The sequence below is a fragment of the Podarcis filfolensis genome (genome assembly GCF_964270895.1).
Source record: "Podarcis filfolensis genome assembly, chromosome: 6".
NCBI lineage: Eukaryota > Metazoa > Chordata > Lepidosauria > Squamata > Lacertidae > Podarcis > Podarcis filfolensis.
Window position 1 is genome coordinate 28194117 of NC_139609.1, and position 26085 is coordinate 28220201.

A 26085-nucleotide genomic window follows, 5' to 3' on the forward strand; every position below is an offset into this window, starting at 1 on the left:
CCCCATTATGGAGCATTTAGATGAGGCAGCTTTCCACCATGGCGAGCCTCGCCACAGCCCCACAGATGGCCCAGGGAAAGGGAGGCCGAGCGAGAGGCTCTCCGTTGGAGGGCTCTGGGACCTCCGAGGGGATTTTCTGGTTATTAGAACCCGACTAGATCAGGGCCAATTATAAAGAAAACTGTCAGTCAAGGGGAAATGGCTACATGATTAGTGAAAAGGACAAAATCAGGTGAAAAGTGTGAATCATTCAGGCAGCTTTGATTTGCTAATCAGGGGAAAGGGAAGAGAAGAGGGGAGTCCCCAGCTGCACCTCTCCGGTTTACTCTCTCCGTTTTTTATCGTGACCTTCTGAGCAAGTTGCTGATTTAATCTGTGGATGTAGAAGAAGAAGGGGGCCAAAAAAAAATCAAAATGCACACGCACAGAGACAGAGAGATGAAGGGGGAACAAGCAGATCTCTCGGAAGCCCACAGAAACAAGCTCCCAAGGAGCCATGGCGGGGTCAGGCAGTGTAAATTGAGACGAGACGACAACCCCGCCTTTTAACAATGGCTGCGGCGGGAATAAGCGAAGCCCCCGTCGTTCTTAGGGGCAGGAGCTTCCTAATTATGTTAATGGTTTTTAATAGACTAATTCCCACTGTAAAGCTTCGGGAGACGGCGTGCGCTCCCGCCCCTTCGCTTCTCCGTCGAGAAGGGCAGCATTAGCAGCAGCAGCAGGGCTGTCTCTCTTGCAAAGCGCGCGTGGCGCCATTTTTTCCTCTTCTCCCCCTTCAGGGGCGCACACACAAGAAGGCGCCTCTCCCTTCCCGCCTTCCCTTCCTCCTCCTCCTCCTCCGCCGCCGCCATGGTTTTGACATTTGAAGGGCGTGGCGGCCCCTTTTGTCAGGTCTAGCTAGGCCTTGGAGAGAGAGAGGAGGCAAGCAAGCAGCAGCAGCAGCCGCCGCGCGCCAGGAAGGGAGCTCTAATGAAGATGAGCGAGAGGAAGGAGCCTGACAGTTCTGGCAGCTGCGGCATCGGGGCCGCCATGCTAATTTCCCTCGCCGGGGAGAGAAGGGGCCGCGATGATGGATCCCCATCGCAACCCCCCCCCCCCCGCCGAAAAGAAAGAAAAAAAGAAATCTTGACCACCCGTCCCATTAGCCTCTCGTCGCTGACAGTGGAAGAGAAAGAGACGGGGAGAGGGGAAGGGGGAGTTGACGGAAAGGTGGGAAGCAGTCAAAAGAGCCGCGCTGAAAACCTGAAGCTTCTCTTCCAAAAGTAATAAAAATAATAAAGCCACCCCCGCTCTCTCTTCCCAAGACGCTGCTTACTGCCAAATTAACCTCTCGACCAAGGAGCTGGTGGGATTTGGGGACTGACAGGAGGGGAAACAGTTGAAATGTGTTTTCAAACCCCCCACACCGCCCAGCCCTTGCGAGGTCTGAAGCTACTTGGTGATACTCTTTAGGTGCGGCAGAAAACAACTGGACATTAAGGAAAAGTAGCTGCCTTCCTCCAGACGCATTGATGCTCCCTTCCTCCAGACGCATTGATGCCCCCTTCCTCCAGACGCATTGATGCCCCCTTCCTCCAGACGCATTGATGCCCCCTTCCTCCAAACGCATTGGTGCCCCCTTCCTCCAAACGCATTGATGCCCCCTTCCTCCAGACGCATTGATGCCCCCTTCCTCCAAACGCATTGGTGCCCCCTTCCTCCAAACACATTGGTGCCCCCTTCCTCCAAACGCATTGGTGCTCCCTTCCTCCAGACGCATTGATGCCCCCTTCCTCCAGACGCATTGGTGCCCCCTTCCTCCAAACGCATTGGTGCCCCCTTCCTCCAAACGCATTGGTGCCCCCTTCCTCCAAACGCATTGGTGCCCCCTTCCTCCAAACGCATTGATGCCTTCTTTCTCCAAACGCATTGATGCCCCCTTCCTCCAGACGCATTGATGCCGATGGATGAGCACAAATACTGTGCATGGAAAAGAGAGGGTTTTGTCTCCAGATACTGGAATCTTAGGCTTTTAATACACCATAACTGGGGTAGGCGGGCAATAATTATGCAGTTGTCACTCATTGGGAGTGATCCAGTTGCCTTTGCTCAAGATAGTTATTTACTGGATGTTTCTAGCACCTCTGCTGCTTGTTGCTGGGAAAGTGAAGTTCTCTGGCCAGATATTGTCAGTATTGCGATTGCCACCTTGCAGAAATGTCACAGGCTCTTGTGGATTAGATCTAAACTCTATATCCGTTTTCTTGAACCTGCTGCTCTCCAGATGTTGCTGCTCTACAACTCCAACCATCCCTGACGGTTGGCCAAACCAGCTAGAGCTGGTGGAATTGTGAATCCAGCAATTTAGGGAGATTACTGTAGATCACTGATGAGTGGCAATGTGCCTTTCTCTTCGGAATTTTCATCTTTGAGTTTGTTTTTAAAAAAATATGTTAAATGGGCATAGGACCACCTGTCTAGCAATCAAGTTGTTCCATCAAGTAGCTGTCTTGACTCCATCGAGCAGCAGTCTTCCCTTGAGCTTTCTATAATGCCTCATGCCCAACTGTACATTTTGGGTGTGTGGGCTATTCTTTCTCTCCACAGCCTGCTCCCCCTATGGTTATTTTCCTGCATCAATTCTAGACGCACGCTTCCATTTCTGGATAACAAGCGTGTGAATACAGTACTGTAGGAAAAGATTACACGTTGTTTACAAACTTTTTGCAACATTTGTGGAATATGTTTGCAAAGTGTCAATTTGATGGGATTGTTTTGACGTGCATCTTTTTAAAAAATTACATCTTGAAAGTGTTCAAGCCCCAAACTATTATCAGAGGTCTCTTTAAGTTATTCATACACTTTCTGCTGCCCCCTTGTTCCCTCCATTAGACGCATTTCTTCTAATGCTCAGCTTAACACTTTCTGGGCACCTTCTTGGTTACCTGACAAGCCATGAAAGATAAGAGATTTGTGTGCATTGCTATTGAACTGGGGAAGAATGAATTGGCACACCATATCCTTCAGCAATCAAGAAATGCAAATAGTGAGCCAGAAGGAGTTGGAAGACCTTGCATCTCCCCTACCAACTTCTTTCACGTCTCTGTTAGGCAGGCCAACCTTACACTTCGAGAAGCATGACAGCAGATGCTGTGCGCATACAAAATCCATCCATCAAGCTCCTCATTACAGCAATTTTTATTACCGCCTTAGTTTTCAATTTGTATACCTGTGAGTTTGGATACCTTACGGCTTTGCCATACTGAAGGAATTTAGTATTTAGAGTATGACATTGGTACCAAATGACAGAGGCTACATTTCATCTTGAAAAGCTGGCAAAATATGGATGACTTTTGCTTTCCTCATGAAAGGCTAAGGCTTTAGAACCACAGGCCTATGATGAAACTTAAAACCCAGGTGTATCTTTGCTGCGAATGTTATTGTGCGGATCAGGCTAAAAACTGTTGACACATCCCCTAAAATACAAATGACCTCCGCTTTGGACAAATAGAAAAAACCAGTTTGGAGGGGATGAAGCCCGGGGAAGCTTCTACACAATTGTCAGGGTGATTTTTTTTTTAAGAGTGAGAGGAAAAAAAACCCTGTGTCTCCACTTTACAGTTGACAAATAGTACGGTGTGGAATGCTTGGGAAGGCAGAGGAAGAGGGTTACCTTGACAGACAAGAAGTACAATTATCACAATATGATGAAAGAGTTTCCACGAGGGTGTATTGCACCGTTAATTACTGTCCTTTTTCTACAGGCTTCTAATGTGAGGAAAAACACGCAATGACAAGTGTGGAAAAGAGCAAGCACTAAATTACTGTCAGAAAAATAAACGGAGTAGTGTGCTGCTGCACAGTGATTTACGGGGGCAATTAACCACCACCCCACAGAGCTGCTGAGGACAGCACTGCTGCCTGCGGAAGTGTCAGGCGAAGAGGAAGGAAGAGGCATGCTTGGCCGTGGCTTACCAGACAACTTTGCAAAATAAAATAAAATAAAGCAAGGAGCCTGGGAATGTGAGGGCTTCAGTAGCATGTCTAATCCATGTGCATCTCTCCTTGCCTTTCTGTCCTTAAAGGTTGAATGCGGAAACAGGCTGAAATGAATGCACAGATGCGGGGTGTTTCACTAGTGGCCTGAGGCTGCTTCTAAGAGTGGTCTGCCTCTATCCGTGACCAACTTCATGCCCATGGGAAACTTTCAAGTAGGACATCTCTTGCTGTTTTTTACCAGCACCTGCTCATTGGAGGGATAGGGCCTCAGAGTTCCGGTCTTAGACACACACTATGGATAGCTATTTTTTTTTAATGCGCTCTGCGCTAGGGGCCCAACTTCATGCTTCTGATGCAGTGTTTTGTAGCTTCGACTGTATGGAAAGTGGATGCAGTGGTATCCTTACCATTCTTCGTCAAGTGATTATGTTGATCTCTTCTACCCAAATCTCCAGAATGATTTCCTGTTGTGTGGCGCTAAATTTGAAAAGTGGAGCTCTCTGTTTCCTTTATCATCAAGGTTTCCTGGAAGTATTCCAATCTACAAATTAAACACAAAAGAGCCAAAATGCAACTTGGATTTAGTAAGAATTCAAAAGGGCTCTTCATAGTGTATGATGGGAAAACCCCCACATATGAATTAACTCTGGCATATACCTGCTAAAAAGGTAAAGGGATCCCTGAACATTAGGTCCAGTCGTGATCGACTCTGGGGTTGCAGTGCTCATCTCGCTTTATTGGCTGAGGGAGCCGCCGTACAGCTTCCGGGTCATGTGGCCAGCATGACTAAGCCACTTCTGGCGAACCAGAGCAGCACACGGAAACACCGTTTACCTTCCCGCTGGAGTGGTACCTATTTATCTACTTGCACTTTGACGTGCTTTCGAACTGCTAGGTTGGCAGGAGCAGGGACAGAGCAACGGGAGCTCACTCCGTCGTGGGGATTCGAACCACCGACCTTTTGATTGGCAAGTCCTAGGCTCTGTGGTTTAACCCACAGCGCCACCCGCGTCCCATATACCTACTAGAGAGCAACAAACACACGCTGTGCTATACATAATCTTGGGTTGGAATCAGTCTCATTCATCAGCATTTCATCAGGTCCATGGTTAGGCCAACTTAACCGAAACAGAAAACCAACCTTCCACATTTGCTGCTGCTTTTTCTTTCTACAAGCATAAAATTTTGAATGGATTTTCAATTGTTTCTCCCATTTCACCCTAAATTGTGCCAGTTCTCATGCTGCACTCCTGCTTTGTGCACGGAGAAGGAAACAAATCTCCCAGAGCTGCGCTCGGGAGCTTGTGTTCTTCAGGAATTTGGAGGAGTCTGCAGATCTGCTTATTTATCATTGAAGCCAATCTGGTTTGCAGGTGTGGTAGATGATTAAAGAGACTGTAAAATAAAGGTTAAATGAAAAATACTCTGCAAGAGGAGAGGTTTGAATGCAAGTTTTGATTAAGAGAGTGCTATTCCATCAGGAAATCTGGAGCAAATGTGCTATGGAGGATGAGCTGAAATGGTACGAGTGATGGTCACTGGGGCAAGGCAGCCAATGGGACCCAGAGCCAAGGAACCCATGAACTAAAGGCTGCACTGTCATTTGGGCTGTTTTTATAAAGTCTCATCACATAAGAAAGAATGCACACTGCCTATTGACTGAGAGAATGTCCAAAAGTTCCCTGTTAACAGGAATGCAGGTATTCTCAAATCTGTTCAAGCACCCTCCTAGGCAGACAGCCTCAACAGAGCTGAAAAACTAAAGGGGATCCTGCAGTTCATGCAGCCCACAACCCTCCATGTATAATTTGATAATGGATTTGGTCATACTTAGCAATTAGAATCCAATGGCAGTTTTGTCATTGACTCTAATGCATGGCATGCTGCATTAGTAATTCAGTACTTCTCAGTTTGCAGTTCATGATTTTGCACCTCATCCTTGTTACTACAATATGAAAATAATTGTGGAATCACACAAAGAAAGCCCTTCCTATCTTTGCTCGTGAGTTTCCTGGGTGTCCTAAGGATGTGAATATGTGAGATTTGTCACACAGGAATATTGTTCTAAACATTACATTTCCATGCCATGCTCAATGACACTTGGAGCAACCGCTTTTTCTGCCATTGTGTTTTAATTATTTTGAAATACTGTGTGTGACCCAATGGTGCTATTGCCTGGTGATGTTTCTCCCTGAAGGTGAGTCTTGCTAAGGGGAAATTTTTTTCTCAAGGGTCTGATTTCCCCTCTTTCTAGGTGGCCCACCATCTCACAAAGAAAAGATCCCACCCAAATGTCTCAGCATTTGAGTGGCTGACCCTAAGGTGAACTTCATGACTAAGGTGAACTTCATGACTAAGTGGGGATGGAGTCCAAATCTAGAATTCTAATCACTATCCTTAGCCTTAGTCATTTTGATTTAAGCACAATTTTATTATGGAGTGGGAAGTCAGAGTCTAATAATGGATGATAGACAGACAGAAAGACAGACAATGTCTAATCCTTGTTTAGGATGTTACTAATAGGGAAAGTTGACCAGCGGTAAGTATGCTAGTCAACACTTGTCTTAACTGCCCACTCAGAATAGTTTCTGACATCCTTAGAGCACTTGCCCATTTCATAGTAAATGCTGGTGTGTGTCATATACAAGATTTTTGCTCTGGAAAGCAACTGTTAGAAAGCAAAATGCTAAAAGGTAAGGCTGACCCTAGTTTTAGAGATTAAGGATACCATTTTAGACACTTTCATATGTTGTGCTTTGTTTTACTCACTCATTAAACCAACCCAAACAGCTGGTTCTTTGCTTCTTAAGGCTGAGAACTCCCAACCAAGGAGGGAAATATGAGTAATTTCTATTTCTAGTCATTCTTACAGGGTGCAGTAAAGTATATCAGGTGTCATATCTGGCTTGTGTAAGAAGCACCCTTCAACTAAGATGGTGTTCCTAAAGAGAGTTATGGAATCCCAATGATTCCTGAATGCTCGGGGAAATTCGAGTTGCATGGATGACACTTCTTTTTAAGCCCTCGTCTCACTACGTGGAATGGTGAGATGGAAAGGGCTATTAACAGGTATCATGAAATACCTTCTCCGATGCTGCGGAGCTCAGAGTGCACCCTGGTTTTTCCAGTAAGCTTGAGGCAATGAAGCAGGCTGGATGACCACTGGCACAAAAGTCGCAACCAAGCTGATCGAACACAGATTAAAATATATAACCACCCCCTACCATTGAGACAGGTGTCTTATGGAGAACCTTTCCTCCATATCAGCCAGCCTAGGCTCTTAGATTGGCAGAAGGGACCTTATTGTTGCCCCACTGGCAAATGTTGCTTCTTGTGTGGGGATGCAGGATAGCACCTTCTCAGTAACTGCGCTCTGGCTGTGGAACCCTCTCTCCTCTTGACAGTATAGATGACTACGTCACCGATGAGCTTTTGTTACGTAATTAACACATCTTGGCTGCGCCTGGTGTGGAGTTGGGGGATGTTTGCATTATGAACTGTTGCTCCTAATCTGAATTTTAGCTGTCATTTTGTTGTAAGCATTGTGTTTTATTTTGTGTCGGAAACCGCTTTGGGACCACGTCTGTGGTGAAAAGCAGCCTGCCAATTTATTAAAATAAATAAATCAACCAACCAATCAATCAACCAACCAAAAAACAGGGTGCCTGGCTCATCAAAATACCTGGCATGACTGAGGCCTCCCAGGGATGTAGCTGGGACCAGCTTATCGAAACAGCTGCTGTCAGCTGTTCACAGGAGTCTGTGCCAGAAGCAAGAGGGGAGGGGGGAAGAGAGAGCCAGGTCTTGTTTGTCAAAGGAACCAGCAGCAGTAGCCCAAGCAATATATACGACAAAGGGAGGTGAGGTGTGACAGGGCTGGGGGCAGGTGAATGTTGATGATATCCCAAGTCTTTATAAGGAACCAGGAAAAATACTAGGAACAATTCTAAGGGAATTAATTTCTAAGCATTTTGATGACTAGTAGAAGCCAGCATGGACTTGTCAGATTCTGCCAGACTAATCTTTTTTGGGTGTGTGAGGTTAATAGTTTAGTGGACTGTGGGAACGCTTTGGACCTAATTTATCTTGATTTCAGCAAAGTATTTGACAAAGTTCCCCATTATATTTTGATTAGCAAATGGATCGAATACAGATTAGATGGTAATGCTGTGAGGTGGATTTAAAGTAAAGGACCCCTGGATGGTTAAGTCCAGTCAAAGGCGACTATGGGGTGCGGCGCTCATCTTGCTTTAGGTCAAGGGAGCCAATGTTTGTCCGCAGACAGCTTTTCTGGGTCATGTGGCCAGCATGACTAAACCACTTCTGGCGCAACAGAACACCATGATGGAAGCTGGAGCTCATGGAAACGCCGTTTACCTTCCCGCCGCAGCGGTACCTATTTATCTACTTGCACTGGTGTGCTTTCGAATTGCTGGGTTGGCAGAAGTTGGGGTAGAGCGTGGATTCAAACCGCCAGCCTTTTGATCAGCAAACCCAAGAGGCTCAGTGGTTTAGACCACAGCGCCACCCATGTCCCTATGAGGTGGCTTTACAGCTGGTTCAAAAACCACACTCTTGAGCAGGAAGACTCAAAGAAGTATTTCCTGTTCCTTCCCTCTCTCTCTCTCTCTCTCTCTCTCTCTCTCTCTCTCTCCTCCTCAACCAGCCATGTAGACTGATGTTTGTATGCATATTACAGCACCAGGTTCATGCTTGAAGCTGTTTCTCCTGTAAATATATCATATTTTTCAGTGTATGCGACACCCCCATGTATCAGACAACCCCTATTTTTTTGAACCCAAAATTAAGAAATCAATATTTCTTTGGTTGTTGAGCGTTTTCGTCTGCCCACCCTTCTCTGTATTCACTATCTGTGTTAAAGACAAATGTGGAAAATTATCATAAAGCCACTCCATAAAGTAATTTGAGGAATAAAAACATCATTCCATCTCTAAAAGCTATGGATGGGTCTACATACAAGAAAAAAATGCTATAAATAGACAGAAATTAAATTGTTATAACAAAGGGGGGGGAAGCTATGTAAAAACTGCATAGAACATGTTTTTGCTCCCTTGCGCCATCTGGTGTTGCATGTTTATAACGAATTCAAAACTTTTTTTGGCTAATGTAACTGAGTCCTAGGAGAGAGAGCGCTTGACAGAGCTCCTGGGGAAAGGAATCCTACAACTGTGGAGCCACCACTGAGTAGCCCCTGCTATTAGCCAACTGACCTTCACTAGTGGTCAACCACTTGGGTAGGTTCACAAACATTTGTGAAGCCTTGTTGGGTGTGCTGCGCATTTCGATTTTCAACGGAAAGTACCCCCACCCCCATCCGGATAAGCTCCCAGTCACCGCCCATGGCATATGCTCATCAAAGACAAAGACACACACCCAGATCATAAGGTTAGAAGTTACAGTCCTTGATAACGTGCGCATCGCTCCTCAGAAGAGCTCCGTTCGCTCTGGCAAATTGCTTGAGCAGAGGCTGCAACACATCACATGTTTATGTATGTATATTCTAATTATACATGCTGCGTTATCTACCTACTTAATTACAGCTGTAGTTTAGAGATTAAAGTTTATATGCTTTGTGATGCATGCGCACCCATGCATAGTTATGCATTCATGCTTGAAAGGAGCATCATTAAATATTCATCATTACTGCTCAGATTAGTTGTCAGATCCTATAGAATACAAGGGGCACCTGCTATCTTTCACTGTTTTAAATTCAGCAACGAGCGAACAGCCGTATTTTACATCTTGCAGTTAATGTACTTCTCTCCACCCCCCGCCCCTTTAAAAAAAAAAAAAAGATCTTTCGGATTACGTGTTGGGAAGGGTGGAGGAGGTGGGAGGGGAATGTGCTGTAGAATCCAATATGTTACAATCTTTGTTTACAGTGCATTTAAAGGGTTTATTGATTTATCAATAAGTGCCCCTTCTGCTGAGTGCAGGTCTGAGGCCCTGTTCAGTGCAGAGCAGCTATAGCATGTCAGCCTGGAAGCAGGGAGGTCTAAAGGTGTTTTCTGGGGAGAGCTGGGTAATGTAAGGTCATACCTTTGTAACCTATAGCATCTCCTAAACTTTGTTGGTGGCGTAAAATGCTAGATAGTTCAAAATTTAGAAACAACACATCTGTTATTTTTAATGTTGTGTATCTGGTATGGGAAGAGTGAAATAAGAGCCCCACAGGGTTTTCTTTTTAAATATAGAAATCTGATAGATTTCTCAAAGCGAACCTGTATGTTACAAAATGAGACATTTTTGTTTGTGCAGTATATATAAATATCATATATCATATCTCTATATATGATTATTATTCTGACCAAAGTATCTATCTATCTATCTATCTATCTATCTATCTATCTATCTATCTCTATCTCACTTTGCCTTAATCTCTCTATTTGCTACTGCTTAAATTGCTTATTTTCCTACAGACGAGAAATACAGTTGTTAAATCCCACTCAGCTTCCCCCTCCTCATTGCAGCTGGACTGGCAATAGCCACCGATTTCTTTCTCTCCCCCCTCCACCCAAACAGAGGGGAAGAAATATATAGGTCCATGAATCAATCTAGATAATGGGGAAGGCTGAATGTAATAAATAATACAGTAACAACCCTAAACTAATGAGCTGTTGCTAAGGTACATTTCACAGGCTCATCCTCTATATAAAAAGTCACTAATAATCCCTTGGTGTAATCAGATGATAAAGCTTTGCCATAAGGCAACACCTGTGCAATTAAAACTGCAGATTCTTTTGCACGTTTCATTAATTTCAGGATTTTGTAAAGGCACAATGACTGCACTAATAATCTAGTCTACTTGACTCCATGTCTACTGGAAACAGGGTGTCTAATTAGGTAAAGGTAATTAATTAGAGATAAATGGAGCTAATCAGACTCAGTTAACACTAGTTCTCTGAATTAAGACATTTGGGGACACCTACTATTCCACTGCCTTTGATATTTTCCCAACAAAGAGTTGGAGGGGAACAAGAAAGCGTTTCATTGATGTCATTCCAACAGGCCGCAACAATTCCATAAATGTTTTTATTAACATTGGTAGCCTCACTAGAGTCCATAGGGAGTTATGTAAGTGGTCATTATACATAAGGTTTCAGTATTGAAGGGCCATTATGAATTTGGGATTGTGCAAACCAAATACTCTGTATTATCTGATTTGCCACATGACAGAAAAGGCAATTACCGGAGGTGGCTGGAACTTCCCAGAGAACTTCAACCAATATTTTTTTAAAAATAAATGAGCTGCCTTTGAGATTTCTCAGGGTTTGTTTTGTTTTTGCCTATGAAGGAATCGGTGAATGAAAATTTTGTTTCCAGTTTCAGGTTAGGCAAAATTTGATGGCAACTGTAATAGTAATGGAAGATTAGGTGGTGGGTTGTGGTGAAGAATACATCTATAATAATACACTACACCACAATCAGGAAAAAAAGTTGTTTGTGTGAAATAGGAAGTGCCATTTTCTCTTTAAGAATTTCGTTACCAAATCCCAAAACTGTTTCTTTGAAATCTTGAGACTTTGAAGCAGTTTTATGGCAGATTTTGGGTTTCAGTAGAGAGAGTGGGTTCATTACTAGAGTCCATATATCCTAAATGGAACAATATCTTTTTTTTAAAATGCTGTATGCTTTGTGATCAGGACCTTGTTTGAACTGCAGATTAGCTGCAATCTCTCTGTAGTTGAAGAAAGCTACTTTGGAATTATGTAATAAAATTTAGACACCACTTGATTGTAAAAAAACAACAACACCCAAAACTATTAAAGCGATTTACAAAAAAAAAAAAAAAAAGATTAAACAATAAAATCAAGGGAAATTTACAGCTATACTTTAAAATTTATGTCTTTTGTATACAAAAGTTAAAATACTAAAACAGATTTAAATTACCTCAACTTTCCAAGCAATCTGGATAGACTTGTCTAAACAATCATGTTTTTAGCAGGCACCTAAAAGAGTACAGTGAATGCGCTACATTGATATCAGTAGCAAAGTTGTTCTTGTGCAGATATCACCAATTTTGTCTTGTACCTCCTACCCATTCTTCTGCAAAGAACTACTCATCCAAGTAACTGAATACAGGGTTTTGGGTCTTCACAAAACATTATTCTCTACAATCTACATGAAAGCCCATTCTGTTTCATTTTAAACCCAGGGATAATATACAACAGGGCAATGTTTTCCAGAATTTTAAGTGTGAATGAGATCTGTCCAGTGAAGAATACATGACACAATAGACCCAAAGACTTGTAGATGGATTACAGGCACCCTGTTCAAACTGAAATATTACCAACACTTGCAAAAGTTGATTGAAATTTGCATTGGGTTGGCATAAAAATAATAACCCAAATATTTTACCTCTTTATTTGGTTCTTTGGCTCTGACATACTAAATCTATCCCATTGGCATTTGGTTCTGAATGTCATGTATTCTTATCTAGTTACGATAAAGACCAGTTTAGTATTGACTGCATTATTGATATTTTCCCAAAGACTTAACATTCTTTCCCTCTTGCACAGTGTTGAGCCAGATGTACTCCTTCGTGACCACATTGTGGGTTGCAATCCAATATTTGGAAAACGCAGATACGGGTGATTTGAAAGAACTTATCCACGTCAGGCTCACCAAATCGTCGTAAACTGTAATCTGTGAGAGCAAAGCAAATAAAAGTCTTTTTTTAAAAAAATTCCAAAACTGTAATGGAGGGAAGGAATCTTTGCTCTTTGGAATCCCCACCTTGTGACTTGCCACCCACCGGAAGGTTGGAAACTTCTAATCTTGATTGTTAAAAGTGCTTGGAGAGATTTTTTGAAATAATGAAAAATGCTGTAAATAAATAAATAAGGAGTGTTCTGGGAATGAGACCTTGTTGAGAGAGCTTTAGCCTACAGCATGTTTTTTAAGCAGCCAAGTTCCACTCTCCTAAAAGGAGCATTTATAATGGAAACGCCTGAACCTTTTAACTCTGCTAGTACTGTCAGAGAGTGTTGTAACTGGACATGAAAATCTTCATTGTGTTAGAACTGTCAACAGAAACAGGAAGGATCCCTCTTGAAGGATAAATATGGTCTAGAATAGTCAACAGTGCAATTAAAGACTTTTAAGTCTCTGGACCTGATGGGTTCTATCCATGCGACGGTCACCTCCAGGCTTGATTATTTTACTGGCTCTACGCGGGGCTGCCCTTGAAGCTGACCCAGAAATTCCAGCGGGTGCAGAATGCCGCGGCGAGGCTCCTTATGGGGTCCTTGCCGCGGGATCACATTCATCCAGTGCTTTACCAACTGCACTGGCTCCCAGTGGAGTACAGGGCCAGGTTTAAGGCGCTGGTTTTGACCCTTACAGCCCTATGTGGCCTAGGACCCTCGTACCTATGGGACCGCCTCTCCTGGTATGCCCCGCGGAGGACCTTAAGGTCCACAAGTGACAACATTTTGGAGGTCCCAAGTCGCAAGGTGGTTAGATTGGTCTCAACTAGGGCCTGGGCCTTTCCAGTACTGGCCCCGACTTGGTGGAATGCTCTGTCACAAGAGACTAGGGCCCTGCAGGACTTGACATCTTTCCGCAGGGCCTGCAAGACAGAGCTGTTCCGCCTGGCCTTTGGTTTGGACTCAGTCTGACCCTTATGTTTCCCTCCCCTTAAGGTTTTGATCTATGGGCTACTATTAAAATGAGGCTGCATTTTAAATAGCATATTAACCTGTATTTTAAATTGTTTTTTTCCCCTATTATGTTTTTACTGTAATTTTACTGGTGTTAGCCGTCCTGAGCCCGGCTCTGGCCAGTGAGGGCGGGGTATAAATAAAATTTATTATTATTATTATTATTATTATTATTATTATTAACACTGCATGAGTGGATGTTCAACTGTGCAATGATACTTCCTTTTCCTTTCTTTCCCTCATGTACCCACCAACTCTGCTCTGAAAAGCACCATCCAACATTGCATGGATCCCTCGTTTGTGAGTTAATCCTGTGATTTGTAAATGTAACAGGTGACCTGATCCCAAAGCACCCACACCCCAAGCTGATTTTGAAGGTGTGCAGAGAGATGGAGGTGACAAGAGAAGTTCTGCTGCACACACAGACGTCTGTTGTGTGAGGTCGTGAAAAGGATGCAGAGGACGTGAAAAGGATGCAGAGGACCAGACTCCTGGCATCAGCATCGGAGGAGAAGAAGAGGAATAGCCTGCGCTCAAGGAGGAAATGAAGCTTGAACAGCTTTCTCAGTGACACAGCTTACACATTTTCCATGTTACCTGTGTTCCTCCTGCAAGCTCTCTCCTTTGTAGGTCCATTATGGCACTGATGTCTCTGTGTCTGATCTCCTGTCCCAAAATTGCAGATCCACCTCATCCTTCTGGTTTGAGCGTACCACTTTAGCAGATTGTGGTTCTGAAGGTTTAGTCTCATACACGCCCTCTATTAGACTTGCTTCAACATATGCTATGCCCTTGCCCTCTCGGTTCTTGAGAAGCGGAAAGTTCAGGAAAACCTTTGAAGGATCTTTCGTTTTTAGAGAGAGATGGGAAGGAGCACCAGAGATTTACGACACCTTTGTTAAGAGCTATTTACAAATGTACAGCTACCATACTGTGCTGACTCTTGAGATGTTCTTTCTCCCCCCACAGTTTAGTTCCTTACAGAGCACAGCAACGAACCGTACCTAAGAAGAATTTCAGGAGTGCAGTTGCACCTATTGGTGAGTTTCCAGACTGTGGCTTGGGAAAACGAAACTCTAAAATGCCATTTGCTGGCTCCTGTATTGTATTTGCCAAACTGGAAGTTAATGCAAAACTACAGAGTATTTCTAAGGTCTCTAGTGCAAAGGATGCTTCTTGATCATTACAATCAAGTACGACGTAGTGGTGAGAGTATTGGGCAAGAGTGTATTGGGTTCGAATCCCCATTCAACAATAAAACTCAGTTGGCGACCTTAGGCCAATCCTTGTCTCTTGGCATAACATTTACGGTATCTCAAAAAAGATTGTTGTGAGGATGAAATGAGATGGCTCCACTTCCCTGAGCTGCTTGGGGTGTAAATGTGATGGCGATCATTAAATAGAGATAAGGCAACTTCAACAACAATCACAAATAATATATATGAACTCAATAAAAGAGGAGGAACATTAACCTGTTAAGAATAACTTACCTTTTCTTCTCTATTTCCAGCCATTCCTCTTGGCTTTTGACTGCTATTTACTCAAGTGATATCAAAGTAAGCTTCCCCACAGCCAGGAGCTATAATGCAGCCTATAATCCCCCATCTTGTCAGCCACTCACTAGATTCTGTGCCAGGAATTGAACTGTTGTTCTTAAAAACAGTGGTTGGTTCCTGCACCGTCTTAGGACCCAGCAGGCCAGCTTCACATCTTAATTTCTCTTTATCTAAACACTGAAGCGCAGAAACTGATTGAGGAGGGCACGAAGTCAAAGGCAGACTCCAGCATTTTTCGCTCATATAATCAATGAGAAGTGAGCTAAATATCTCTTAAAACACAGCGCTCCACCTGATTTCGTATGCTCCACAAGCCAGAAGAGAGGAAATGGATGATGGATGTGCAGAGAGGGAGTATAGGAAAGAGAGGGAAAGAGAAAATGGGGCTTACTCCCAAGTAAGTGGATATAGCACTGCAGCCTTTGGAAATGCCATCCAAATAGGCCATATAGGACTGATGATGTGTTATGTAGTTGTGCCACACTTTCCAGGCACAGGTCTGGAGTTTAAAACTCTGTGTCTGAGCAGTTTTTTTGTCCACGTTTTGCCCACATTTTACCACAGAAGTAGAGCAAAAGGCGATCCACAGAAAACCCAGTTGAGAGCTACAGTTCCCAGAGTTCCCTGGGAAGAGGGATTGGTTGTTGAACCATTCTGAGAATAGGGTTCTCCTAACAGCTACGGGGTGTGGGTGGCGCTGTGGGTTAAACCACAGAGTCTAGGACTTGCTGATCAGAAGGTTGGCGGTTCGAATTCCTGTGATGGGGTGAGCTCCCGTTGCTCAGTCCCTGCTCCTGCCAACCTAGCAGTTCAAAAGCACATCAAAGTACAAGTAGATAAATAGGTACCGCTCCGGTGGGAAGGTAAATGGCGTTTCCGTGTGCTGCTCTGGTTCGCCAGAAGCGACGTTGTCATGCTGGTCACATGACCCGGAAGCTGTACGCCAGCTCCCTCGGCCAATAAAGCGAGATGAGCGCCACAACCCCAGAGTCGGCCACGACTGGACCTAATGGTCAGGGGTCCCTTTACCTTTAACAGCTACCAGCACCCTTAACAAGCTATAGTTCCCAGCATCCTTTGGGAGGGGGAAGCCATGGCTATTCAAAGTGGTATGATGCATTAAAAGTACAGTGCAGATGGTGTGTTGTACACTAAACCTGACATGGATATGGAAGCTAGCTGCCATTTTGTTTTTTGTGACTGATGTCACAGGCGCTTGCCAATAGATGGCTGCGACAGTCCCACCTCTGTAATCCCAATGGCGCTGCAAAGTGTAATGGAAGCCCCTGCTGGGTGAAAAATTGCACCACCCCAGCATTGGCTGTAAATCATACAGTGAAGTTTTTTTAGGCCAACTGCCCCACTGCTGTTCCTTGCACCCCTTGTAAACCACGTCTGAAAGTCCAATGTAACACGAAGCTGAAGTTGGAAGTTAAAATGGCCAAGGCCTTCATGCACCTATGTGGAGGTGTCTTCACTTACCTGGGAGTAAGACCCACTAAACTCAATGGGGTTTACTTTCAAGTCAACATGCATTGCTATTGCAGTTGTATCCAGTATTGCCTTGGCCCAGTATATCTGAAGGAGCGTCTCCACCCCCATCGTTCTACCCGGACACTGAGGTCCAGCGCCGAGGGCCTTCTGACAGTTCCCTCACTGCGAGAAGCCAAGTTACAGGGAACCAGGCAGAGGGCCTTCTCGGTAGTGGCGCCCTCCCTGTGGAATGTCCTCCTATCAGATGTCAAAGAGAACAACAACTACCAGACTTTTAGAAGACATCTGAAGGCAGCCCTGTTTAGGGAAGCTTGTAATGTTTGATGTATTACAGTATTTTAATATTTTTCTGGAAGCCGCCCAGAGTGGCTGGGGAAGCCCAGCCAGATGGGCGGGGTATAAATAAATAAATAAATAAATAAATAAATAATAATAATAATAATAATTTGGCACCCTTTAGATTCCGCCAGAAGTTACTGACAAAACGTAATTCCCTTCTAGCAGAAGTTCCCCTGCTAAACTGTTATTGGGAAATTGCTTGCCATGACTGAGCCACAATAATGTATTGCCCACGTTGTAAAATGATGATTTGCAAAGCGTCCTTTTCTTCTGGGACTCCTCTAAAACTTCCCCGCTATACTGTTCAAGAAGCGTTTTAACTACATGACAGTTGTCGAATGTTTAATATTTCAAAGAGAAAGTTCATAAATTTAATAGTTTCTTTTATTATAACTCTTTTGGATGCAATTAGCCGAGGGTGTACTTTAAACTGCCTTCTCCTTGCTATCAAATTGGGTGGATTTTCCCCCCTCGTTTTTTTTTTTTTAAATGTTTCAGAAGGAGGATGGGGGGAAGGTCTGTCAAACCATGGGCCTTCTCCCTTGGTGCACATTATTAGAGTCTTTTTAGAGACAAGCAAGCAATTTTGCTGTCATTGGTCTTGTTCAAATAGACTCTGTTTATTTATGCAATACACTTGGGGAAGGGTGTCGAAGGAAAGCTTACCACCGAGCAGCTGACACCGAACCTGCACACTCATCTGAAAATACTCTCAAACAATGCACTGTCAGAGAGAGTTCACTTTAAGAAATATCGCTGATAGCACACTTTGTGCCTCACTCCTTCACTGTGAGGCCAATTTATATTGCTTTGGCAGGGCAGAAGGGATATGAAGTGCGAGGGTGGGATTAGGTTTGCATCCTTTTTGGACAATGGGGATGCGATGGCTACTTACAAAAAGGAAAAAAAAGGGGGGATCCATCACTGAAAAAGAGTGCAGATATTTGTATAAATCTGCATACAGTGGTACCTTGGTTCTCAAACGCCTTGGCACTCAAACAACTTGGAACCCAAACACTGCAAACCCGGAAGTAAGTGTTCTGGTTTGCGGACATTTTTCGGAAGCCGAACGTGCTCCGTTTTGAATGTTACGCTTCCGTTCTGAGTGCCGCAATTCCGTTTTGAGTGTGTCTGTTTTTGCTATTTATTTTGCTTTTTTGTTTTTGTGGCTCTTTTTGTTTTTTGTGACTGTGTGGAGCCCAGTTCAGCTACTGATTGATTGATTGATTGTGTGACTGCAGTACATTGTTTATTGCTTTCATTTTCAGTGGTCTCATTAGATAGTACAATCCACATTAAATTGCTGTTTTAGGGGTTGTTTTTAAAAGTCTGGAACGGATTAATCCATTTTGCATTACTTTCTATCGGAAAGCGTGCCATGGTTTTGGAACGCTTTGGTTTTGGAAGGGATTAAGTTTGAGAACCAAGGTACCACTGTCTTCCAATACATGCACATACAAAGACAAACTGATGCAAATGTTGAAATAATTTACTGCAATATAAATGCAATGCATCTCTCCATAGTGGGGATTGGGAAGGGTGCGGCCATCTCAGTCTGCTGTCAAGGAGCTCCCTGTTGATACTCCTGGTCTTCTCTTTGAACCAGCCTCAGGCTGGACTTCAAATAGAATACAGCTTCAAAAAGAGTACTTTAAGACAGGACACATGGCCCTTTGAGCAGACAAAGACTAATGCAAAAATGACCCATGTGCTAAGGGAAGCTTGGTTTTCGGTGAACTGCGGCCAGCTTCTTAACGCTGTACAGAGTTGGTCCAAGGTTTTTTGCTGCCTGAGCAGCAAATGGCATATTCCCTCCATGCCAAGGTGGATAGTATCCAAGACGATCATGTTCTTTCGGTACCTGAGGCAGAAACCCCACAAGTACCTTTCGTGTGTTTTGCCTGTCATTAAAAATACAACAATAGTAAAATGATGTACAAATTACTGTTTGGTTACCTACAACAGTTTAACAAGAAGGTACAGCAACTCGGCTGTCAGTGGAACATTTGTGATCAGTGTCCCTACCATCTGCAAAGGCTATAATAAAAACTAGGTTGTGGGATATTGGACGCCAAGAACTAACAGTAGCATCAGAGAAAACATGTTCCCCTCTTTATTTTCAACTTTCTTGGGCACATGAAACTAACCATAATTACCTTGAATTTCTGCTTAACCCTCAAGAAAGAAGGGCATTTTCGCTGGCCAGGTTTAATTCAAATCCATCAAACCTCCTTTGGGGAAGGTTCCCAGGCAGAGTGGAAGGAGAAAGAACTTGCCCATGTGAAGACCACCTGGTGGAAACCCTTACACATATGGTTCTCAATTGTAAACTATATACTGATCTCCGCCAGCAATTTCTAGATCAACTCTGAATCCCCAAATGAAAACCAGAGTCAGAGGTCATACAATTTCTATTACTGGGGAATGATCAGGAGCTCACCAAGTTAGTGGCTAAATATCTCTATTTGGTTTTCTTGTCGTCGAAATACACTGCAGACGTCTGATCTCCCTGGAGACCAAGAGATGTGACGACAGACTGCTCTGCTTCCTTTCTTTTAGCAAATGTTTTGTGCCACTGGGGAAGTGGTAATTCTGTATTGATTTGATTTGTTTTGGATGTTGTATGTGATGCCAATAAAAGGTTTTACGAATACTGTTCGGTTAGGACTCCTCCACAGATCAGCCAATTGCAGTGGCTGTCTCACGCTGCCTAACAGTAGGGCCGGCTTGCTCAGTAGCTCACGTGTGGCTCCTGGGCAACCCTTTCTGCAGATCTGCAGAGAGGCAAATACAGAATCATAGAATAGTAGAGTTGGAAGGGAATGCGTGGATCATCTAGTCCAGCTCCCTGCAATGCAGGAATCTTTGCCCAACATGGGGCTCAACCCACAACCCTGAGATTAAGAATCTCAGGCTCTGCCGACTGAGCTATCCCTTGGAACGTTAGCTATTCCACATTTAAAAGTCGTGGTAGTTTGTTTAATCCCAGGGAGAGGGTTTTTTTTGGGGGGGGGAGGGTAAGGAACGAGATGCTAGTACTCATATCTTGATAAAAGTGCTGTGCATCCCAGAACAAAATTATCATTATTATTTATTAAATTTGTTTACCGCCCTATATCCACTGGTCTCAGGGGAATCAGCTATACAGCTGCAAATAGAATGTTTTAAATGTGTTGTAAAGTGCAATATACAAATGTGACACTAGAGGGCGAAACTGAGCTATGCAAAATTCAATGTATTTTTCAAAACTTTTTTTTTTAAAAGCGTTTTCACAGCATTTTTTAAATATATGTGTAAATTCCACCGGGGTGGTTCCCAGGATAAAGTCACGATATAAAAACACAGAATACATAATCAAAATAAAAAACAAGAACAACCCAATAACCCAACAGCAAAATGATAAGTGATGGTACTCTACATTGGTGAGTAGCGTCACAAAAAAAGCACTGGGTTTTTAGGATTGTCTATTTGAGGGAAGGGTGCCGTTTAATGTTCCATCTTAGGCAGCAAAATGTCTTGAGCCTGAACTAAACCACCTCATAGGTCAGATGTGGCCATAAGTTGGCCTTTTCTTAGCTATCACTGAATCAGACCTCCTTTTCAAACTCTATGATAAATTGACAGTCACTTGGAAGTAAGGGATTTAGTGGGTCAGAAGGCTATGGAGGGAATTGCACCTCAAACGATACGAGGTAAGCGTTCTGAAGGGTCTGAGGAATGAAATTGATTCTGAAAAATTCCCCTCAATGGAAAATTTGTGACGCCCCTTTGACTCTCCAGAGTGCCCATGGAGGAGCTATTTGTTTGCATTTATTTATGTGTTTATATCCTACCTTTTATAAATAGGTTTTCCCCCATCCAAAGTGTATGTGTGTGTGCGTAATTTTGATTTTTTTTATTTTAACAATGAAAGCCATAATATCTCAATAAAATCCAAATGCTAAAAACAGCACGGTGTAAAACAAAAACGGACAAGTTAGCATTCACGGGTCCCCAGTGATTCTTTTCCTTAAAAATGAAATTATAAGCAGACTTCTTTTTTCTTTTACAGCACATTGATTAAAAATGGCTTGACCCTCTTTGGGCCAGACAGTTTCTTCAGGGGAGTCAGCTGAGTCCCGTGGGACAGCAGCCCTGACTGAAAGTATACATTTCTCTTTAAAGCGCAGATTATTTTTGAAGGTTATCGATGCATGCAGATTTCAGTAAAACATGTATTGATGGAATGCCATGTTCGCTCTTCCTCTGGCTGACATGTAAACTCAGCCCTCTCAGCTTCAAGAGTGTGGCTTTCAGTAGGAACGTACGTTATTAGGAAAGCTGGCTCCTCACCCTTCCTCCCACCTTTTGAGCAAAATGCAAGGAAAACTGAAAACCGATGTCCATTAAAATAGAATCTCTCAACTTTGCTGTTACCTTACGACCGGAATCTTTTGAATACGAAGCACAAACGTCTGTTATAAAGTTTGAAACCGTGCCCTGTCCTTCCCTCTGATTTCTTTGACGTTATCATTCGACGAGCCTGGTGAGAATGATGGAGTTTAAAGGAATATGCTTAAGGTATACATCACTGCTGTGAGTGAGGAGAGAGATCTGATTCCTTGTCTTTTCATTAAGGATGAATTCAGCCCAGGGGTGCACTGCGGCTTGGCAAATTGCATTATAATAGTGAGAGAATATGGCCCACTGGATAGCTTGAGCAGATGATTAAATTTAAAAGTGCACATTGTCCACATAAAGCAAATAATGTTTGGGGTTTTTTTATTATTATTTTTACATGTACTGTGAACATTCATCACTGGTGCTGAAGATACGCAGTTGCTAATTATTGCAGGGCTTTTTTTTATTTGTAATGTACTGTAAATTTTGTATAATACTACTGTGACCTTATAGAGAACAAGGAGAGATGACAGGGGGCCTATAATTATAAGATGGTGAAGAAATGCTATAATTATTTACTATTTTTAGGAGCAGTGTGCATAGCCTCTTAATTTGCATAAGCTTTAGACATTCACACGTTTTCTGCCTTTGCTCGTGGATGATAAATTTTTCTTCAAATGAGAGAGGAAGACTCTTTCCATAAGAAGTTAGCCAACTGGGAGCCTGATTATAACGAACAACAAAATTGTTGGTGGCAGCTTTGCAAAAAAAATGGGGAGAGTTTATTTGGATAAAATTGGTTTTAAACCAAGATTCAAAACATCCCCTCCGTTGGGTCTTGAAAGCCTGTGATTTGCTTTTAGAGAATTGACTAAATTATCTTGTGGCTAAAGCATTAGCTTAATAAGAAGGGGGTGGGGGTGGGAAGGAAGGCCCGCAACTCCCCAGTAATCTATTTATCACGTGTAGAAGGTGATTATGACAGTATGTTCTTATTAGGGATGAATATTTTGTGCTCATTAAGTTTACCCCCTTGAGTACTTGAGGATGTAAAGTGTGTTTTTCAGCAAGTACCACAATGTAAGCTACTTTTATTGTTTCATATTTAGTTTTCATTTGTCTTGCTGCTTTGTTGTAGTACATCTGGTGCTATTAAAAGGAAATGGTCCAGCCAATCTGGAATGGCTGGCTCACATACCAAGGAATGGGGAGGAAGCAAGGCTGAAACAGAGACCAGCTCCCGCCTCAGAATGCTACCTAGAATTGGCAGCCCACCTTCTGGCAAGCATCCTTTTATATTAGCATTTGAATAAGGAGTGTGTCTCACTAGATGGGGCTCTCATGGATAGCTCAGATTTACTTCTAGCGATTTGAAGTCACCGGGAGTCCTTATCTGCAGGGATTCGTCTTGGAAGTCATATTCCATTTTTAAGGAAATGCATTCCCTTGGATATCTCCAGCCCTGCTAAGATAGATAAACTTCATCCCTAGCTGATGATGGCAGCCATGTGTCCTACTTTACAAATGCCTGTTTTTTTAATTTTTATTTGATGGGCTATCAGAGGAACATAGGAAGTTGCCTTATACTGAATCAGTAGATCTAGCTCAGCATTGTATACACTGACTGGCAGTAAGGTAGCGCTGTGGCCTAAACCGCTGAGCCTCTTGGGCTTGGCGATCAGAAGGTCTGTGGTTTGAATCCCCATGATGGGGTGAGCTCCCATTGCTCTGTCCCAGCTCCTGCCAACCTAGCAGTTCGAAAGCACACCAGTGCAAGTAGATAAATAGGTACCACTGCGATGGGGGGGGGTAAACAGTCTTTTCGTGTGTTCTGGCTTCCGTCATGGTGTCCCGTTGCACCAGAAGCTGTTTAGTCATGCTGGCCACATGACCCGGAAAGCTGTCTGTGGACAAATGCCAGCTCCCTCGGCCTGAAAGCGAGATGAGCGCCGGAACCCCATAGTCACATTTGACAGGACTTAACCATCCAGGGGTCCCTTTACTTTACCTTTTTACCTGCTGACTGGCAGTGGCTGTATAGGGTTTTAGGTGGGGATCTCTCCCTGTCCTACCTGGAGATGCTGGGGATTGAACCTGGGACCTTCTGCATGCAAAGCAGATGCTCTACCGTTGAGCTATGGCCCTTGAATGGCTGTCCTCTCCATTTTAAAGGAGGGGATGGCAGCCCTCTCCATAGGAACCCCATTCCCCTTGCCAGGAAACCAATCCTTTTGGAAGCCAAGTGTGATGGTCTGTGTTTGGTATTGGGCAGAGGGACAGAGTGAGGAACTTGGGTTCTAGCCCACCCTGTTTCTCAACAACCTCACCACCTGATTTGGCAGAGGCAGTTTGTGGTATAGTGTGGGAGAACCCTATGATAATGTTCCACCTTATCTCATGAATTCATGGCTATCATGAGAACTATGGGGCTGTCTCAATACACAGTTGTACCTTGGATCCCAAACGCCTTGCGAGTCAAATGTTTTGGCTCCCAAATGGCGCAAACCTGGAAGTGAGTGTTTTGGTTTCTGAAGGTTCTTTAGAATCCGAATGTCCGACGTGGCTTCCGATTGGCTGCAGGAGCTTCCTGCAGCCAATCGGAAGCCGCACCTTGGTTTCTGAACGTTTTGGAAGTCGAACGGACTTCCGGAACGGATTCCGATCATCTTCCGAGGTACCACTATGTTAGGCATCCAACTCACATCACAGGTCATGCTCTGCATTTTGCTATAGAACAGATCTGGGTTTTGCTACCAAATGGATTGGAAATAAACCAGTGCCTTGAGTGTCAACCCCAGGTCATGATGGTTGAGATTTGCATCTACTCTGTTCAGACAATAGATGCACTGATTTCACATGATTTGATTGCACTGTAAGAAAACTGTTGTATTCTGAGTCAGATCATTAGTTCACCCAAGTCAGTACTGTCCACAACTACCACCAGCAGATCTCCAAGGTCTCAGGCAGAGGTTTTTCCCCAGCCCTTTCTGGAAATGCAAGGAACTGAGAGCATGTTTTATATTTCTTCTTCCAAACCCAACTTTCAGTGGTTTAAATAAGTAACTTGGCTCAGTGGAAGACATTTCACTTATTCTACCATTCACATAGATACTTAATGCCTGCAGGATCTCATTACCATCTTTTACGATGCGGTAATGTTATGGAAGCGACACGTGTTCGGCAGTAAGGCGCTGCTGTTCTAATAAGAACAATTATAATGAGCTTTAAGGAAGCTAAGGGAGAAAGCAGAAGGCCGTAACATGGGAGGGAGTGTTATAACGGAGAGCCAGTTAATCAAGATGAGGAATAACCTCGCTCTGCCTGTGTAGTACCTTTTCTGTCTGTTCAAACCTCTGACACTTAGAGGAATAAAGGACTTTTTCTTTTATACCTCATTCATGTCATGAATCGATGTGAAATAAGATCCACTGAAAATACTACGGATTTGCCTGGCAGGACACAATTTGTAAAGTGCCTTTTCTCCTAATCCAATTCCGTTTAAAATATCGCAGGAATGGGGCTGTAATTGATTTATATTAATTGACATTGGAAACTTGGTGCTTGATCAAGAAATCAGATAGGCTCAAAGTATGGCTCCTGACTATACATTTGCATTTAAAATGTTGAAGGCATCGTTAGGGTTTTTTTATTTTAAAAAAAGAACCAAAATCCTAGTTTATATTAAAAACCACACTCAAATGTGAACTTCTGTCAATCAAGTCGGTGTTAAAATTGTCAGGGAATATTTATTTCAGTTAACTGAGTGTCCTCTCAAGTTTAAGGATTTCCGCAGTTAGGCCACTGGTTTTCTGAATTCCATGTTCAACAAAGCCTCCCTAAATTCTCATTATAAATTGTTTCTATCTGCAATGCAGTCCCCACTTAAACTGTAAAAGGACTGCTCCACAAAATGTCTTCATTTGAACATAAAGCAGACTTGGTATGACAGTTCTTAAACAAAGGCTAGCATTTCAATGGTGCCCGGTAGCTGAAATAAGACTGGAGTGGATAGGAAGTATATTTCCTTGAAGAAAATTTATTAGGCCAATTAAATAATTGGGGCCAAGACAGACAGACGTAATTTGAGCAGTGAGCCCATTGTAGATCCCAGACAACTTTTTTGGACATCCAAAATAAATGAAGGCCATGAACAATCAACTCTTCCTATTTCAATGGGAAGCTGGCTAAACAGACGGCTGATTGGATGGCCTAAAAATAATCATCTCCCCATCTGGCTGTGCAGAGTGTAGATTGGCTGGCACTTGTGAGAATCATGAGGTCACTCACACTTAGTCAAATGAGGCTCCCGCCTTGCTCACCCTACATTTATGCAACACATTGGCGATTAATATACACACAGTAATTATCAAAATGATTATACATTCTTTATCAATCTTCTGAGAAAAATACGAAACCTTCTGAAAGGCCACAGAGACTTGCGAACTACCCTACCTAAGATGAACTTATAATGTCTGATTTCAACGGATTTTTCAAGTGCTTAACTCAGTCTTTTGTTTTCTTTATCTTTTTAGGTAACTTCATGAAGATACCAACAAAAGGTAAATTTGGTGTTGTCCACAATACCGAGAGATGCTAGTGAAGTTGTACATGGATGTTAATGAAGTTGTAGACAGGGTGCTGGCGTTTTGCACCTG

General features: G+C 43.3%; 1 long non-coding RNA gene across 1 annotated transcript in view; it reads right to left on the bottom strand.

The window, feature by feature from the left end:
• LOC310765615 overlaps positions 1 to 26085 on the bottom strand; it is a 501503-nt gene that overhangs the window by 213520 nt on the left and 261898 nt on the right. The gene's annotated exons all lie outside the window — the stretch shown is intronic.